This window comes from Phyllostomus discolor, chromosome 11, assembly GCF_004126475.2.
Source record: "Phyllostomus discolor isolate MPI-MPIP mPhyDis1 chromosome 11, mPhyDis1.pri.v3, whole genome shotgun sequence".
Classification (NCBI taxonomy): Eukaryota; Metazoa; Chordata; class Mammalia; order Chiroptera; family Phyllostomidae; genus Phyllostomus; species Phyllostomus discolor.
The window spans coordinates 78,621,309-78,639,160 of record NC_040913.2 but is presented as its reverse complement, the minus strand read 5'-3'; positions in this window follow the sequence as shown (position 1 = coordinate 78,639,160).

Here is a 17,852-nt window from a genome sequence, read left to right as displayed (position 1 = left end):
TGAGGGGGGGGGGGTGGTTGTGGAAGAGGGTATGAGGGGATATATGGTAATGGAAAAATTTTTAAATTAAAAATTAAAAAAAGATTATAGTCAACAATGCTGTATGATAAACTTCTAAATTGCTAAGAGACTACATCTTAACTATTCCCAACCACAAAAACATGATAATTATATGATAAAGACAATAACTGATGTTACAGTGGTAATCATAGTGCAATATATAAATGTATCAAATATGTCATACATCTTCAACTTACACACTGTTATATGTCAATTGTATCTCAATAATTAAAAAAAAAAAGACTGAGATATCAGGAACCAGAGCAGAAATCCAACAGTAGTTTAGAGAGTTGGTCCCTAGCAGTGTTTCAGACCAGTTACAGGGATTTGACACCTAGAGTCTGTAAAATGGGTCTATAATCCAAAGACATTCCAGTGAAGGCTGACAAAGGACAGGTAAAGTGACAACTCCAGCTTGGGAAGGCTGATTCAAGTGCCTCAAGATCATGCTCTAAGTGACTTGAATGTACACAGACATTTTCTTCTCAAGAGCCCTAAGCGTAGGTGTAAACCCATCTTTTATTTTAATGAGTTGGCTGACAATGCATGGATGAATTCTCCTCTCCCTGTTCCCAATCCAACTGAAACAAATTCAGTTCTTTCTGTCTGTTAGGAAGGTCACATCTACTTCAAGTGGACAGAGCCTAAGGCTAATTCTGGAAATGACCCGTTAGCAAAACAAAGCTCCTAAGTGCTCTTGGTGCCTTTAGACGGATAAAGTGCAGTGGGTACAGGGTAAGAGAAACACATCCCCTTTTAAAGTCCAGTGAGTGCTATATAATTTTGAAAGAGCCAGAGAGAGAAAGTTCACTCATTATTTCCAGTATTTGTTCAACAAATGTTTACAGAGGGGCTGACGTTCCAGGTAAAGTTCCAAGTGTGGGAGATACAAAGGGAAAACTCTGTCCTGCCCTGGAAGAGCGCACAGTTTAGGGGGGATGGGTAAGTGGGGGACCAACAGCTCCACAACCAGTGCAGCCCATGTAGTCCTCATACAGCAGGTGCCCCCTCTGCCCGGTGAAAATAAACCAGACCAGAGCTCCCTGAACCCACAGGTTGTTGTGGTCTTTATTTAATGACTTCCCATCTGGCCTGTAGGACCCCAGCACCTGAAGATATCAAATTTTCCACCCTCCAGTGACCGTGGCTTTTGAGAGACTACCTCGTGAGCGAGGCCATTACGGGACTCGGCAGGATTCACAATGGCAGGTGGAATTTAATCAGCCCGGGAATACCTAACACGGCAGTTGTTAGAGTTGCAGGTATCATTCATCATCGGTATGCTTTCCAAGAATTAAACTGAGGTGCGTATTTGTGTGTGTGTGTGTGTAATCAATATGAGTAATTTCCACTCAAGTCTGCTCTTTCATACTTCATTATTCACATCCCGGAGAACCCTAAAAAAAATCTAGCGTTACATAAGCCAACATGATGCCAAGATGCTAACGCAGCCGTTGCTGGTACTCATGGAACCCTTCTCCGTGTGTTTCTTCCCCAGGGCTCCTGCATTGAATATTCAGGTGCTAAACGTTAATGTGTTTTTAATAAACAACCTGTTCCAGAGTCATTTTCATCTTCCCATGTGGGGGATGTGTAGTAATCATCTTCCACCTCCTGCAAGTAAAAATTTTTTTAAATAATAACATAAGATCATTTCAACCTCAGGTCCCTGAACCTGGCGGTGTAAAGGGTGGACTTGGCCTTTACATGCAGATGATGTGGCTGGCCTGAAACGTGCCCACTCCGCCTTACTCTAAGAAACTGGACCATGGCCTTGAACTTCTGAATCCCTCCTCTTCACTAACTCCCTTGGGGGTGTGCCATGTTTACCAGGTGGAGTAAAAGTTACCACGGATGAGGCAGAGACCAGAGTAGAACAGGATAGCAGCTGTAGAAAGGAGGTGGGGGGCTCCGGACCGTTGCACTGGAAGAAAGTAATTGATATGAGGAAACCAGCCAAAAATAGTGACTCTTATTAACTTGGGCTGTGCTTCCGACTTCTTCACATCCCGTGTCCCCAAGATGTGGATCAGACTACAATTTTATCTTAATGTGACACAAACACAGTGACTGACTCAGTCCTGTGTTTTAGCACGTTCTGTTTCTCTTCTGTTGTAGCCTCACTAATGGTGCTGCTGCCAGTGCCTGACTCTCCGAGGCCAGCGTGGGGTTTCCGACACCCTCTGCTGACCTTCCAGATGCAGCGTCAACACTTGCGCAAGGCGAACAGCCTTCCCAGCATTCGCAAGCCCAGCACTCAGCAGCCCCAGGCCCAAGTTCCGGCTCTGCACACTATCACCTGCATGGCCTTGGGCAAAGAACCCAAATCTCCTTAGCCTCCTTTTTTTCCTCAATAATAACATAGTCTTAGCCAAACAGGGGTTTGGTGAGAACTAAGCGAAATCACCCTTTTCAGATCACCACAATGCCCAGCATAAGGCAGATTTCAATGGACACGAGCTCCCTGTGGCATCATTACTTTACATCAGGTGTTCATGCAGCGTGTGCAACCATCGCCTCTTCCTGCTCAGAGGTGGTGGTTCTGGCAGAGGCAGTGGCTGGAAATGAATCTCCATGTTAGGTAGGGACTTTGCTCTCCAGAAAGACTCAAGGACCAAATTACCCTGACTGGCTAAGCCTTTCCAAAACAGAAAAAGTCAGAGTTAGAAAAGTAAGGGGAACAAGATAAGCTAAAGAATATCCTATGGAGAACAACAACCGTACAATAATAACTGGTGACAAGGCCAGGGTGAACCATCAACAGTCGTACCATTGTGCTAGAGCCGTGTTCACACCCTTAAGGCTAGGAAGCACAGACTATACCATACGTCACCAAGTTAATTAATTGCCAGGCCATGTAATTAATTAACTCTATTCTATCACTCATCTATTTATAAATAGAATCCAGGAGAGATGCTTCAACACACCAAAACAGACCAGACCTAAACTGGAGGCTGGTGAACTCAGAGCAAATTCAAAAACTGAGAAAAGATGGAGATGCCACCCTGGCTGGCATAGCTCAGTGAATTGAGCACAGGCTTCAAACCAAAGCATCGCAGGTTCGATTCCCAGTCAGGACACATGCCTGGGTTGCAGGCCACAGCCCCCAGCAACTGCACATTGATGTTTCTCTCTCTCTCTCTTTCTCCCTCCTTTCCCTCTCTAAAAATTAAAAGAATAATAAAAATAAATAAAATCATTTTTGTTTTTTTAAATATATTTTTTAAAATTTTATTTATTATTTATTTTTAGAGAGAGAAGGGAGGGAGAAAGAGAGAGAGAGAAACATGAATGTGCGGTTGCTAGGGGCCATGGCCTGCAACCCAGGCATGTGCCCTGACTGGGAATCGAACCTGTGACACTATAAAATCCTTAAAAAAAAAAGAATGAAGATGCCCTAGTAGTCTTAGAGAACCAAGCCTCACCACCAGAAACCTTGGGACTGTCCTGGTCAGTTGAGAAGTCCCAGACTCTGTCAGCCTGAGAAGGTCATACGTAGCTGTGAATACCGTGAACTTAACTGGCTCTGAACGGCCACCCCATCTGACTATACAAAGTCCAGCATCCCTTCCCAAGCATTTCTGAGATACCCTCTGTTACCACCAAGAATTCTCATACATTCTGCCAGTCAATCTCGGTGTGGTTTGCCCCCAGGACCAGCTGCCCAGCTCCATAAAGTGAACTTCTTTCCGGCTCTGAAACACCAGCTGTCAACCACAAGTCACCTCAGCTGCTCTTTCCTTAACTCACGGTCCTATGAACAAACAGAGAGCCTTTCCCCAACTCCCCGAGGCGATCGCTGACACCAGATTGAAATCTTGAATGAGACTTGACCGAGGGCTTTGAAATGAACAGAAGAGAAATACAGCACAGCTGCTTGGTATAGTACTGCAACCAGGAGATGTCAGAACAGCCTTATTTGGGGTCCCTTCCTGCTGAGCTACAACCCCTCGAAGAGAAAAGTGCATCCCACCTGTTCACTCCCTGTGTCCCCTACCAAAAAGCCACACACTCCCAGAGGCCGAGATCTGCCTTCGCCGTACCCTGGGAAAATCATTACCAAGCAGATGATCGAGTCCCGATGTGAGCCATCTGCATTAGACTGCTTCCCCTTTCTCCCTCCACACAGGGGCCACCCGCTTTGGCACAGGTTTCACCCAAGGGCCCATTCAGAGGTGCTCAGAAAACAACCTCTGGGTCTAAAGTAAATCGATGCTCTCCCAAAAATGGCTAGCAGTGTGGAAGCCGTTGTCTTAGTTTCTGCTCCTCAAGATTTTAAAATCTGAGAGCCTGGTTTCCACCCAGGACTTTGTGAAATGGGGAACTGCTCTCTAATCGAACTCACTTTTAAAAAAGAAACGTCAAAGGACCAGGTCTCCATCAGCCGAGCTCTCACGGAGACCGTCCTACGCAGCCCACGTGGCCACGCAGACACACACGCGGCGCACTGAAGCACCCTGTCCTTTGTCCCCAGCCCTGCACGCCCCGCACAGCAGCGCCGTTCTCGCAGGCTGTCTGTGCCCTGCGTAATTGCTGCCGCGGAGAGCCGATGACTCACCCATCACCACCTCTCCTTCCCTGCTCCTGCCTGCGTCAGCTGAAGGTAGTCGATATCACGTGCCACTATCGTGCTCAGGATCCTGTTAAGAAAAGCTTTTTAAAATTTTTTTTCTTTTTGTAAAATTTCGGCTTAGCTAGCTGGCCTAAAAAAATTAACCGGAATTATCAGCATTTTCCACAGATTCAGGCACTCTCTAGGTATTACCATTTATGTTTCGGTTCTTTGGCAGTCAGCACAATTGCTCATTGAAAAAATGTGAAAAACATACATGTTGAGATGGCTAACCAATAACCGGATCATGCAACATGCAAGGCACAATTCACATCCCGAATTCCAGTTCGAGTCACCCTGGCGTATTTCCCAGACCCTCCCTCCCACCAGGGTCCCGATGCCCCCTGAGGTGGAAGCTCAGTGTCCCTAGGATTGCTCCGAGCCCTGGGAACTAGAGTGAGGTCCGAGGTCCCACGGTTCCCAAGGTTCCAGGCCAAAAGGAAGGAAAAGACAGTCTTGGAAGCAGTGAGTTAAGAAGTGGGATCTGTATGAGAGAAAGTACTAGAAAGTATGTACACATCGGGATGAATCTGTCTAAATCACTTAATTACACAAACATTGTTGACATCCTGAGTCAGCAAATTGAATGTCCCCGTTGTCTCCCCCTGTCCAGGACACACCCAGCACAGCTCTAGTGATCGCTTCCTGTGCGCCAGGGCATGTGGGGACGGCCAGACCGGCCTCTGCTCCTCGCAGCGCACGCAGCCCAGCACAGGGGCGATGGGGCCGCTGTGATCCAAGCAGGCAGAGCTCGCTAAGAACACAGGCCGGACGGGCGGGGGCCAGGCTGGTGTGGGAGGTCAGGAAAGCTAGTATCCTCCGTGTCTGAGCTTTCAGTAAGCACCAGGCAATGACTGCCACCAAAAAATAAAACAAAATAAAATAAAAAGGTGTATTTCTACCAACAGGCTAGCTTCCCCAAGCCCAGCTTCCACATAACACACTCTTTAAGCAACAACACCATTTTGCGAATTAGTTCTGTACCAAAACTAAGCCCGCTCTGATCCCCAGGGCCGCACCAGCTGACGAGGGCCCTGGGTGTGAAACCGGCAGGCATTGCGGGAGGTGGAAGGCGGGAGCAACCCACAGAGAGCCAGCTTTCACATCCTGAGCTCCTGCCCCCCACTGGCTCTGCAGCCCAGCTCTCCACCGCTGACCTGCCCACCTGCACTGGGACTCACACACGCACTCAGATCTGGAGGGGCAGGCACTTAACGCATTTTGTTCCACAGCAGGTGGGCAGCCCACTCCAATCCTCGACTCAGATCAGAGAGGGAGGCAGGCTTCCAGCGAAAGCGTGCCCCCTCTCTCCCCGGATGCCTGCTAGAAGCCCTGGGCGTGAGATAGCAAGACTAATAAAAGTCTGATTAGCTGGCTCGTGGTGGGGGGGAGCTCAATCCCTAATTGGAAAAACTGAGCAGTAGATCAGTGCTTGCCAAAGAGAAGAAGTCTCCTTTGTTCTAAAAAAGCACTTGGGTGTTTAGTGAAAAGACAGACCTTACTGACCCCTAATGACTCTTAGCAGGTAGCGCTAGGCTTCTAATAGGAACTGCAGCTCTTTGGCTGACTTTAAATTACTACCAAGTGTTGTGTGGGCTGGGGCTTCTTCAAGGGAAGAAAATCAATCTGAGAGGAAAAGCTATTCCTTAGCAACAAAGGAAAAAAGAAGGATGGCAGTTCCTTTCATGTAATCTGAGATGGAATCTAGCTTAGCCGAGGGAGAGCAAAAATAGCTTTTATCTGATCAAGGTGCCCGAGTTACACTTACAGGAAGTTAAGGAGGCTCGGCCTCGGGATGCTGCAGACCACAGACAGCAGCAGCAGGGAGGGCACCCCCACCCTCCTGGCAGCGGGGGGCAGGGGGGCGTGAAGCCAGGCCCGGACATGGAGCACCCAGCAGCCAGGACAGCAGGAAGCCCTGGCTATCCCAGTCCATGGATGTGTGCTTTCAATCACGCTCCTTTTCCAGTTCCAATGAAGCCGCAAGTCACATGCCGTGACTTTAGCAGCCTGGGTGACAACACTGACAGGGGAAGTGTCTGTCCGCTATGACGCCTGTAGACTATGGTTGAATCTGGGATTCTTTAGTAAACAATGTTCATTCTTAGTATATGTGCGTTCATATCCATCTGTAAAAGGCTATGCTTTTTGTCCTCAAAATTCTCAGTAACGGTCACAAGTATAAATGAATTCTTGCTTACTTAAGACATGAAATGGCACCCTGACCTGTGTGGCTCAGTTGGTTGGGAGACGTCCCGCAAAGCAAAAAGGTCACCAGTTCAATTCCGGGTCAGGGCACATGCCTGGGTTGCAAGCCCAGTCTCTGGTTGGGGCACGTGCAAGAGGCAACCAATCGATGTTTGTCTCCCTCATTGATGTTTCTCTCCCTTTTTTTCTCCCTGCTCTTCCCCTCGCTAAATAAATATTAATAAATAAATAAATCTGTCTTAAAGAAAATTTCTAGATTAAAAGAAAAAAAAACCATGAAATGACCTGGCTGCTCACCACTTCCCAAGTCATTCATGAGTCAGGTGAACTGCATCCTTTCTAATATCTTCACACTTTCTTCCCGTTCTCTTTGTAACACCTTCTCTGTGCTTTTGAACATGAAGGCTGCAGCGAGCCAGTGGCTGTGAGCAGCATCCACGCAGGACAGAGCCCCCTGCTCTGAACTCTTCAGCACTGGGCTTCCCCAGGAGGCGCCACCAGCCCCAGGCCTCGCCTGTGGTTCGACCAGTCAGGCAGGACCCTTGGACAAGTTCCTTGCTGAGCTAGCTCGGCAGAGTCTCATCAGAAAGCAAAGTTAATCCAGATATTGATTGGTCTTAGAATTACAGCCATTTAGAGCAACAAGAGAGCTTATCTATAATCTAGTTTGACACCATCACGTTACTGAGGAGGCTCAGCTAGAATCAGTGAATTAGTCAAGAGGATGTGGGTTCTGTGAGCCGGAGAAAGGGTCTGCGCCCGAATGGGCAGCTCAGCCCCCGCTGGGCAAGGGCTGGGGGTGTTCCCAGGGAAGACCAGCTCATGACCAGGTCTAGTTAGTAACCAGAGGAAATGTCCTTCCCCTCCATGTCCACTGAATAGCAAACCAAATCACTTGCCCAGAAATCTTCTCCAGTTGGATCGCCAAAATTAAAAATTACCGAGGCAGGCAAAACCCGCGTAGTGGTGGGTAGAGAGACCGGGCCTCGAGGGATAGCCCCTGCTCGCTCCCACCCTGGGGAACTAATTAAACCTCCTCCGGCCTCAGGAATGGGAAGTCCCGCTGTACAGTGCTGTTTCCGCTGGGTTTGGTGCTTGCTAGTGCACACCCCATTCTCAGGACCGGGGCACAACAGAGAAGGAAAGAAGTCCAGTGCAAAGAAAAAGGCTTTGTAGAGGAACCTGGTTAACTCCTCTGATCCTTAATGTCCTCCCTTGTCTGTATAAGAATAATAAGCACCAACACTGTATGGGACTAAAAATGCGCCAGATACTGTAAGTGCTTCACATGTCTCAACTGAATTAACCCTCGAAACCCTAGCCGCCAGTGCTGTCCCCCATCTTCTAAGTTTGAGTTGAGCCCGGCGGTCTGTCTTCAGTCTCCACTCTAAACCCCTTCAGGTTCTGTCCCCCGGGCATCGTGTTGGAAGAGAGGGATGAGGTGACTACTCCACGGCCTGGCACAAAACCAAACAGGGAACGCGGTTGCCATTGCTGCCAGTGCTCCTCTTACCGTTTTTCTGGTGCAGTTCAATACGTGTTGATAGCAGGCCCAGCGTGGTCCCGGAGGGGTTTATTATCCTCATAAGCTCACTTTGTCCTTATGGCGCCAGACCTTCTGGAGGCTGGAACTGTGACCACATCTACATAGCCGGGCCCACCGATTCAAAGTTCAGATCCATGGCTCTCCCCAAGAGCAGGGCCCCTTCCTTTCTCTGATACAAGCTTGCAGAGCAAGGGTTCCTCAGGCAGAGCATCAGAAAGGGACAGTAGCCTGTCCTTCTACACCTGTGAGATTCCACCGAGAAGACTGAAAGAGCGACTCCACTGAAAGACTGGCAGCACTTAGACGGGCTGTGTGAGTTGGCCAACTGCTCTTCCTGAGCCTCAAGGAGGAATGCTTTTTTTTTTGGTCCTCCTCTATGTAGATGGCTCACTTCCTTGAAAAATTTGTTTTTGAATGCCATCAATCACTCTTGACATCTCTATTTGGCAGCAGTGTCTCTACCCCGCTACTGGATTGTCCATAGTGCGGGACTTCAGGTCAAGTCCCTGGCCCTGCCCTCAGTGATAAGATTTTGAACAGAAGAAGGCTAGGTCAGAGGTCCCCCACCTGTGCGTGACCTTCGCAAGTACATAATGGGGCTGAATCTACAAGACACATTCCTCTGTCCCGTACCCCAAAGGCACAGGGTCTGGGGAGCTGCCCAGAGTTATTTTACACACGTAGGAAAATATGAATACAAGCATGTTCGTTCGGTCCACCATTTTATTGTCCTTTGCCACAAACTCAAAGATTGTAGTTCAAGAACAGAATTTTAGTAAATACTGATGACTGAAATTTACATGTTAAGTATGAGAGAACACAAAAGTTGAGAAAAGCGGCAAAGAAATGCCATAGGTAAGCCCTGGTTGGTTGACTACATCCTTCTAATCCTCAGGATTTTAAACGCTGGATTTAAACCCTATAACCCAGCTAGTGCCTTTCACAGCAGCTCTCTCCCTAATCACTCCCACTTCGGGTGTCCTCCCTGACCCCAGTCTCCACTTTCTTCCCCATCGCATTCGATGGCCTCATTCCCCCAGCTGCTCAGTTCCCAAACACTGAAGGCCTCCTCACCACCCCCACCTCGGTCCCTCACAGCCCACTCAGAGTCCTGTGGGCTCTGCGGTCACAGTGCCACCTGGAGAGTCTCAGCACCTGCACCTCCATCACCTTCCCCCAGCCACCTGACACTCCCTTTTGCACGGAAGCACAAGCCAGCCTCCTGATCATGCTCCCACTTTCCACTCGTGGTTCCCTACATCCTCTGCATGGCACTGGAGTGGCCTTTTAAAGGCATCCATCATTCATGTCTGCATGTTTAACATCCACCCCTGGCTGCCACGGCTCTTAGAATAAAACCCAGGCTCTGTACCATGACCTAGAAAACCATAACCAAATCAGCCCTACCCTCCTCTCCCGCCTCACCTGTCTACTTTTTCATCCTCAAAATGCTGAGCTCGTTCCCACCCTTGGGCCTATATACACTCTCCCTTCAGTCCAAGTTTCCTTGATCCCAGGAAGTTGGTCCTTCAGTCCAAGCTTCCTTTCCCATTGCCACATAACCCACTTCGTCATAATATTTATGTCTCACCCTGATTCTCCTCTTCAGTGAAGCCTATCATGACCCCTCCATCAGGAATAGCAGCCTCCCATTGAGTCCCTCTCTTCCTCTTTGCCCTGCTTCATTTTCTCTGTGTCAATATCACTCTTTGATATCTGATTTTTATTTGTTGTTTTTGTCCCACTCTCTCCACAGTAAAACATAAGACCTGGACTTAACCAGTGTATGCAAACACCTAGAACAGTGGTCGGCAGAGCACTCACTCAGGAAACGTCTGTTAAATCAGTGCCAAGTGAGATGCAGAGAGATGCTCATGAGCATGCTAGAGACCTTCTAGATCTGCACTGTCTAAGCCAACAGCCTCTGATCACATATGGCCACTGAGCACTTAAAACGGGGCTATTCCAAACTGAACTGTGCTATAAATATAAAATATACACCATATCTAGGAGACTTGGCTGAGAGAAAGAAATGTAAAAACATCTCATATATAATTTTGGGGTTGATTAAATGTTCAAACAATAATATTTAGACATACTGATTAAAATTAACTGCACTTGTTACATTTTCTTTTACTTAATGTGGCTACTAGAAAACATGAAAATATATGCTTGCTTTGCACTGGTGGCTTACACAACATTTCCACTATATAGTGCTACTCCAGCCCGCAAGCTGGGGGGCCCATAGGTGAGGAGTCTTCAAACACTGGCCACCCACAGACCCAGGCTCCCATCGTGCTCCTGGCTCTGACTTCTCTCCCAGGTCCGGCAGAACTCGGGGTGACCAAAGTGACTGTCTTCTCTTTCACTAGAGAAATAAAACCTACAGTTTAATCTATAGATATATAGCCTCATGTATATATTTTCTATTGGTTCTGTTTCTCCAGAATATAGGCTTCTGGACAGCAGAGTAAACCATCAATATAAGGGGAAAATAACATAGTGAATGGGAGAAAATATTTGAAAATCATCTGATAAGGGGTTAATATCCAAAATATACAAAGAACTCAGACAACTCAATAGCCCAAAAAATCCACCAACAATTCAATTTAAAAATGGGCAGATGATCTAAACAGACATTTTCCCAAAGAAGACACACATGTGCGCTAAGCACATGAAAAAATGTCAACATCGCTAATCTTCAAGGAAGTTCAACTCAAAACCACTGAGAACTCACATCGCACATTTTGGAATGGCTGTTATCGAAAAGGAAAGACATAACAAACATCGGCGAGGATGTGGAAAAAAGGGAGCCCTCATGCGCTGTCGGTAGGAATATAAACTGGTGCAGCCACTGTGGAAAACGGTGTGGATGTCCCCTGAAAAATTAAAAATAGAACGAACATACATCCAGCAATTCCACTTCTGGGTATTTCTCGGGAGAAAATAAAAACACTAACTCAAAAAGGTATGTGCACCCCCGTGTTCACTGCAGTGTTATTTACAATAGTTGAGATACGAAAACAACCTAAGTGTCCATCAACAGATGAGTGAATAAAAAATGTCACATAGACACACAGACACACAGACACACATACTAGAATATTATTCAGCCATAAAAAAGAATAAAATCTTGCCATTTGTGACAACATGGATTGACCTTGAGGGTATTATGGTAAGTGAAATAAAGCAAACAGAAAAAGACAAATACTGTATGATCTCCATTATATGTGGAATCTAAAAAACAAACTAACGAATAAACAAAAAGACAAAGAAAGCTCATAGAAGAGACTGGTGGGTGCCAGAGACAGGAGGCTGGGGGGGGCGGGGTGAAATGCATGGGGGGGTCTAAAGCCACACACTTCTAGTTGAAAGGTAAGTCCTGGGAGCATGGTGACTGTGGTTACCAATACTATAGCTGCATATTTGAAAGTTGCTAAGAAACTAGATCTTAAAAGTTCTCACCACAAGAAAAAAATTGAATGACGGTGAAGGTTCACCAAACATATCGCGGTAACCATTACACAATGCACTTTACAAATACAGAATCATTAATCTGTGCACCTGAAACTAAGGCAATGTTCTGTGTCAACTGTACCTCAATGAAAAAGGAAGAGATGTATTGCAGAAATTCACTCACAGAGTTTTAGAGGCCACGAAGTCCTGCAGTCTGTTCTCTGCAAAGTGGAGAGCCAGGAAGCCACTGAGATAAATTCAGTCCAAAGGCCTGAGAAGCCACCAGGGGAACCAATGAGCCAACACCCTCCCAGACGCTCCCAGAAATAGCGTTTGATCAACACTCCAGGCACCCCTCAGCCCAGTCAGGTTGACACATGAAGTTAACCATCACAGCCTCTTCCAGAGTAACCAAAAGACATGGAAATATAATGACTGCTTCAAAGTAAGTAGGTAATAAATATTAGCTAACACTGTTACTGTTTTATTTTTGCTACTATTATTTATCTGTGGCCTAATCATCCAGTGTTTATAAACTAACCAAGGATGGGTTCCGTGTCTTCACCTTCATTTCTTGTTTGCCAAGCCTAGAGCCCCCTAGCACAGTTTTTACCATCTTTAAAAGTAAACGACTGATCAACCAGCAGCCTCACTCTTAATCACGGTAGCTTCAGAGCAAAGCCGAAGACAGGTGACTCAGCCTTAAAATGTCAAATGAATCATGATGCCAACATGATTTATATTCACCTCAGAATGCAGTTAATTTTGATCACCTCGAGTGACTTGCCTTTGCCCTTCTCAGAGGCTGAGATTACATTTGTTAAAGTGGAAGCAGGCTATCAAGAGTGCTTGGGGACCCTCTGGGGTGGGAGGGACTTTGAAACTTGGAATGAGTCTCCGGCTTCTCTGTGACATTGAGGCTTGGCCAAGGTACTGCCACAAGAAATCTGGGGCGGGGGGGGGGGGGGGGAACCACAGCATCATTTGGAGATGGGGACAGGGTTGGGGTGGGGAAGACTGAGGCTGTAAAGAGCAGGAGGGTGTGCAAGGCCTTACATAGAGATTTACATCCATCTGGTAAGTTCAGTTAAAGGGGAAATTCAACCCTGGAAACCTTCATCCATATTCCAGAGTCGCTCAGTGTCTTGTTCCTTAACTTTCTCTGCCCACGAAACCTTTAATCCCTGCTGTCTTCCTGTTTGCTTGCTTGCTTCCCAGAACTGTCCATCCTTCTGCCCTCGAGGCAGTGATGAGTCCTTCCTCATGCACACTCACTCCAGCAAGGCTGCACCGTTGTTTATTTTCCAGAAGATGTATCTTTTAAATTCATCTGACAGGACGAGACATTCGTCACAGCCGTTTATCAGGGCTGTCCTCTCAGACTGGCCGATTCAGGTGAGCCGGTCCCCTGTAGCGCACAGAAAATGAGCCCGAGGGTGAACAGTCCTGCACTGCCAGCTCTTTCCCCAGAACATGCTCACCTATGGGGAAGTTCTTTGTGTAGCATCACAGAGTTTCGTGTTCCGGCTCTCAGAAGTCCCCGAGTTCTTTCAAAGATTTCAATGCTTTGTTCTCTCAATTTTAAAAGAGCTAGTAGTAATGGGTCTGCAAAAAAAAAGCCATTTGTAGTAAATTGTTTCTAGATTCTTCCCTAGCAACAGTTCTGAAGTGTTAGCCTTATTACCAGAAGGATGCGAAGAACTAAAAAAAAAAAACTTCCTAGGCTGATCATTTGGCCCCAGAGAGTCCTCATTTCCGCCAGCATCTTGTGTTACATCTCTCTGCTCTTCATGGTGCATAAGTGTCAGTGGGCAGACTGCATGACCAGCCAGGCTGGGCTGTCCCCAGGAGTTTGGCATTGGGACCGCACTTTACACATCTCACGGCTCAGCCTAAGTGAGAAGCCTTTACTGAGAGAACCCAACTAGTTAATCATGATTGATCTGAACCTTTGGTTAAAACAGTAATTCTAACTGAAGAACCCATTATGAAGAAACAACAAAAATCTGCATTTCAGCAAGTGATTTACAAATAAAAAGAAAGAAAACCCATAAGTACAAAAATGTCCATCCTCAATAGCAATAAAAAATGTGTATATGACCGCATGTTTCTTTAAATTAGCAAATATAAAAAATAATAATACCCATGTTGGCCAAAGTATAGGAAAGTGGGCATTTTCACACACTGCTTTGAGAATGTAGAATGGTACAAGTCGCCACTTGCTACAGATCAAAAGTTTTACAATGTGCCTATTTTTTGGCCCAGCAATTAAACTTCAAGAAATTTATCCTAGGAAATGATGAAAATTACGTTATATAATAAGCTACTGAGCTGTATTTATGATAGTAAAAACAGAGCCAACCAGAATGTTCAATGATAGAACACTGGCTAAGATAACCAGTGAAACATTAATATGATAAAATTATATTGTTAAAAATAATACTGGAGGCTACTGATTTCTAGTAATGATGTAGTAGCTTGCATCGGCTAATCATTCTATTGAAAACAATGAGGAAATCAGCACACAATATTTAAAAAAAAAATACAGTTGGAACTACTGTTCTGGCCTGTAAGAAGTTTGGAAGTTGTCACTCCCATCTGCACAAAAAGAAAAGAAAAACGCTGAACAAACTGCAAAGCAACAATTTTTCCAACACCTACCAGAGAATTAAGGTTCCAGGGAAAATAGGTGCCCTCAAAGGGGAAGAAACAGACAGGTGTGTGCAGAGAATCCGAACTTGCTGCAGCAGAAGGCCGGGGGCAGAAGCCTCTGTGGAAGCCAGTGCTTGGGCAGGAGACCCAAGAGGGAATTGATAAATTGCTGGAGGCTCACTGCAGACGAGTCTGCCAGATGGAAACTCCAGGGAAGGAAGGGCAGTCTTACGGGGTCACCACGTTTTTGTAAGTGTTACCTCCTGGACACTTGCTGGGTTCTCACAAAGAAGATCAGAGACAAATCTCTATTCGAAGTGACTATTTTGAAATCTATTTAGAACATTCTGTTCTCCTTAAGGCCTGCTCTCAACAAACTATTTTACAAGAGTCTAACTAACCAGGATTCTCCCAGAGCCTAACCAGCCGTGGGAAAGAGAAAGCCCCAATTTCAGTCAGCTCTAGTCTTCCACGTGGGAACGGTAGATACCCAACTCTAGCCCCCTCTGTAGCACCCTGCCTCACCTACGTGTGTGTGTGTTGGGGTGTGGGTGTGGGGGTGAGGAACAGAATAAAAGACCACTTGTACAGGTCATAGCCCAACGACACAAGCTCACCAAAAAACTGAGACCTAGTTACAGGACTATAGGATGCTTCTCCTGCCCCCACACCTTACCACCACGTCATAGGACTCCTGCATAACAATAGGGGAATGCAACTGAAAAACTGTGCAGCTAGGACCTTGTTTAAGAAGACATATCTAGAAAAGGGCAACAGGGGAACAAAAACAAGGACACCAGGGGACTCCAACACCTGTAGCTACCGCAAACAGTAAGCACACCCTAGCACCTAGTTAGATGGTTATAACACCTTATCCTCAGTTCCCTTAACCCAGTATATCATGTCTGGTTACCAAGGGAAATTACAAGACACACTAAAACACAAACACACACACATAAGACACAGAGCAAGCGTCAGAATCAAACTCATAATGCAAGGGGATTGGAATTTTCCAACTGATAGAACAACAACAAAAATGAGATAAATCCACTATTACAGTTGGATATGTCAGCATCCCACAGCTGGTAATGGACAGATGCAGCAAGCAGAAAATCAATGAGGACATGACTGAACTGAGCGGCACCGTCAATCAGCCGGATCTAATCGACTTCTATGGAAGAGGCCCTCACTCACTGTGGGCGGGGATGCAAAATGGTACGGCCACTTCGGGAAACGGTTTGGCAAGTTTCTGACAACATTCCTACCACGTGATCCAGCAGCTGCGCTCCTTGGTATTTGCCTGAAGGAGCTGAAAACTTATGTCCACACAAGGGCCAACACACAAATATTTATAGTAGCTTTATTCATCGTTTCTTCAACTTGGGAGCAACCAAGACATCCTTCATTAGGTAAATAGATAAACACACTGTCAAACAATAATGACGGGCTATTATTCAATGATGAAAAGAAACAAGCTATCACTCCACAAAAAGGCATGGAAAAATTTTTAACCTATACTGCTAAGAATAGGTTGAGGAGAAGCCAGTAGGAAAAGGCTACAAACTGAATGGTCCCAATGATGTGGCATTCTGGAAATGACAAAACTGGGAAAGCAGTAAAAATACCAGTGATTGTGAGGGTTTGTGGGAGGGAGAGAAGGATGAGGATGAACAGGTGGAACACAGGGAAATTTTAGGGGGTGAAACTATTGTAGCTATACTGTATGATACAGCAATGGTGAATGCATGTTATCCATTTGTCAAAACTCAAAAGGTAAAAAACAAGAATGAATTTTAATGCAAACTCTGGACGTCAGTTAATAATGTATCAATATTGGCTCATTAATTGTAACAAATCACCGTATTAAGGCAAGATGTTAAAAATAGAAGTACTGGGGGTGAAAGTGAGGGGATATAAGGAAATTCTCAGAATGGCTAATGCAAGCCCTAATTGTATACTATTGACAAGTGACACACTTTAAAGGTAAAAGTACAGGGAAGCAGAAAGTAAAAAAGTTGAAAGGGTGAAAAACATATGTCATGCAAATAGATGTGGCTGTATTAATATCAGACAAATCAGACTTCAAGATGAGGAATATTATCAGAGATAAAGATAGTTATTTCTGAATGACAGACATTTCACCAAGAAGACATAACAACCCTAAATTATATGCTCCTGATGACAGAGTTTCAAAATCTATGAAACAAAACTGACAGAACCAAAGGGAAAAATGACAAGTCCGCAATCGCGGTTGGAGGTTTTAACACTCCTGTGTCAGTAAATTGATAGATAAAACTCGACAAGACTTCAGAAGAGCAGAACAGTATCAAACCAACTTGGTCTTACTGATTTATAAAACACTATGCCCAAAACCACACACTACACATTCTTTTCAAGTGTGCATAGAACGTTCACCAAGCCAGACAATATTCTTGACCATGAAACAATTTTTAAAAAATATTTAAAATACACAAAATGTATTCTTTAACCACACATTGATCACTTTAAATTAGAAAAGACAAAAGGACAAAAATAGCTAGAAGATCTCCCAACTTAATTTGAAAATTAAGTAGCATACTCCTAAATAATCCAGGGGTCAAAAAATAAATCACAAATTATCTCAGAAAACATTTCTAACTGCATAATAATTGAAAAATTAAAATTTGCAAAGTGGCTTAGAGGGAAATGATATTTTTAATGTTTATATTAGAAAATAAAACATTTTAAAAATAATTATCTAAGTTTCTACTTTAAGAAACTAAAAAAAAATCAATTAAACTCCAAAATACAGATAAAGAGGGGGAGCTTCTGGTCAAGAGAGTGGCAGAGGTGAATGCAGTACTTGCAGCCTCCCACAACCACATCAAAAGCACAACTAAACTATGGAACAACCATCATGCAGGATCTCCTGAAATCTGGCTGAATGGAAATCCTACAACCAGGGATTTAAAGAAGAAGCCACATCAAGACTGGTAGGAGGGGCAGAGACACTGAATGGGCTGGCCCCACAACTTCATGTGGTGGTTAAAAATCAGGAAGGATATCTCAGCTGCAGAGGACCCCCCTGAGAAGCAAGGAGTCCCAGCCCCACACCAGGCCCCCAGCCCAGGTTCCAGTGCCAAAAAGAAAAGTCCCCATAACTTCTGGCTGTGAAAACCAATGGGGCTGAGTGAGACAGAGGACTTCTGGAGTCCCTGAAAGTTCCTCTTAAAGGTCTGTGTACAGACTTACTGAGACTCACTTGCTGTGAGTTCCAGCACAATGGCAGGAGCTCAAACATACTGGGAGGAACCGAATTGTCTAGCATGAGGGCGAGGG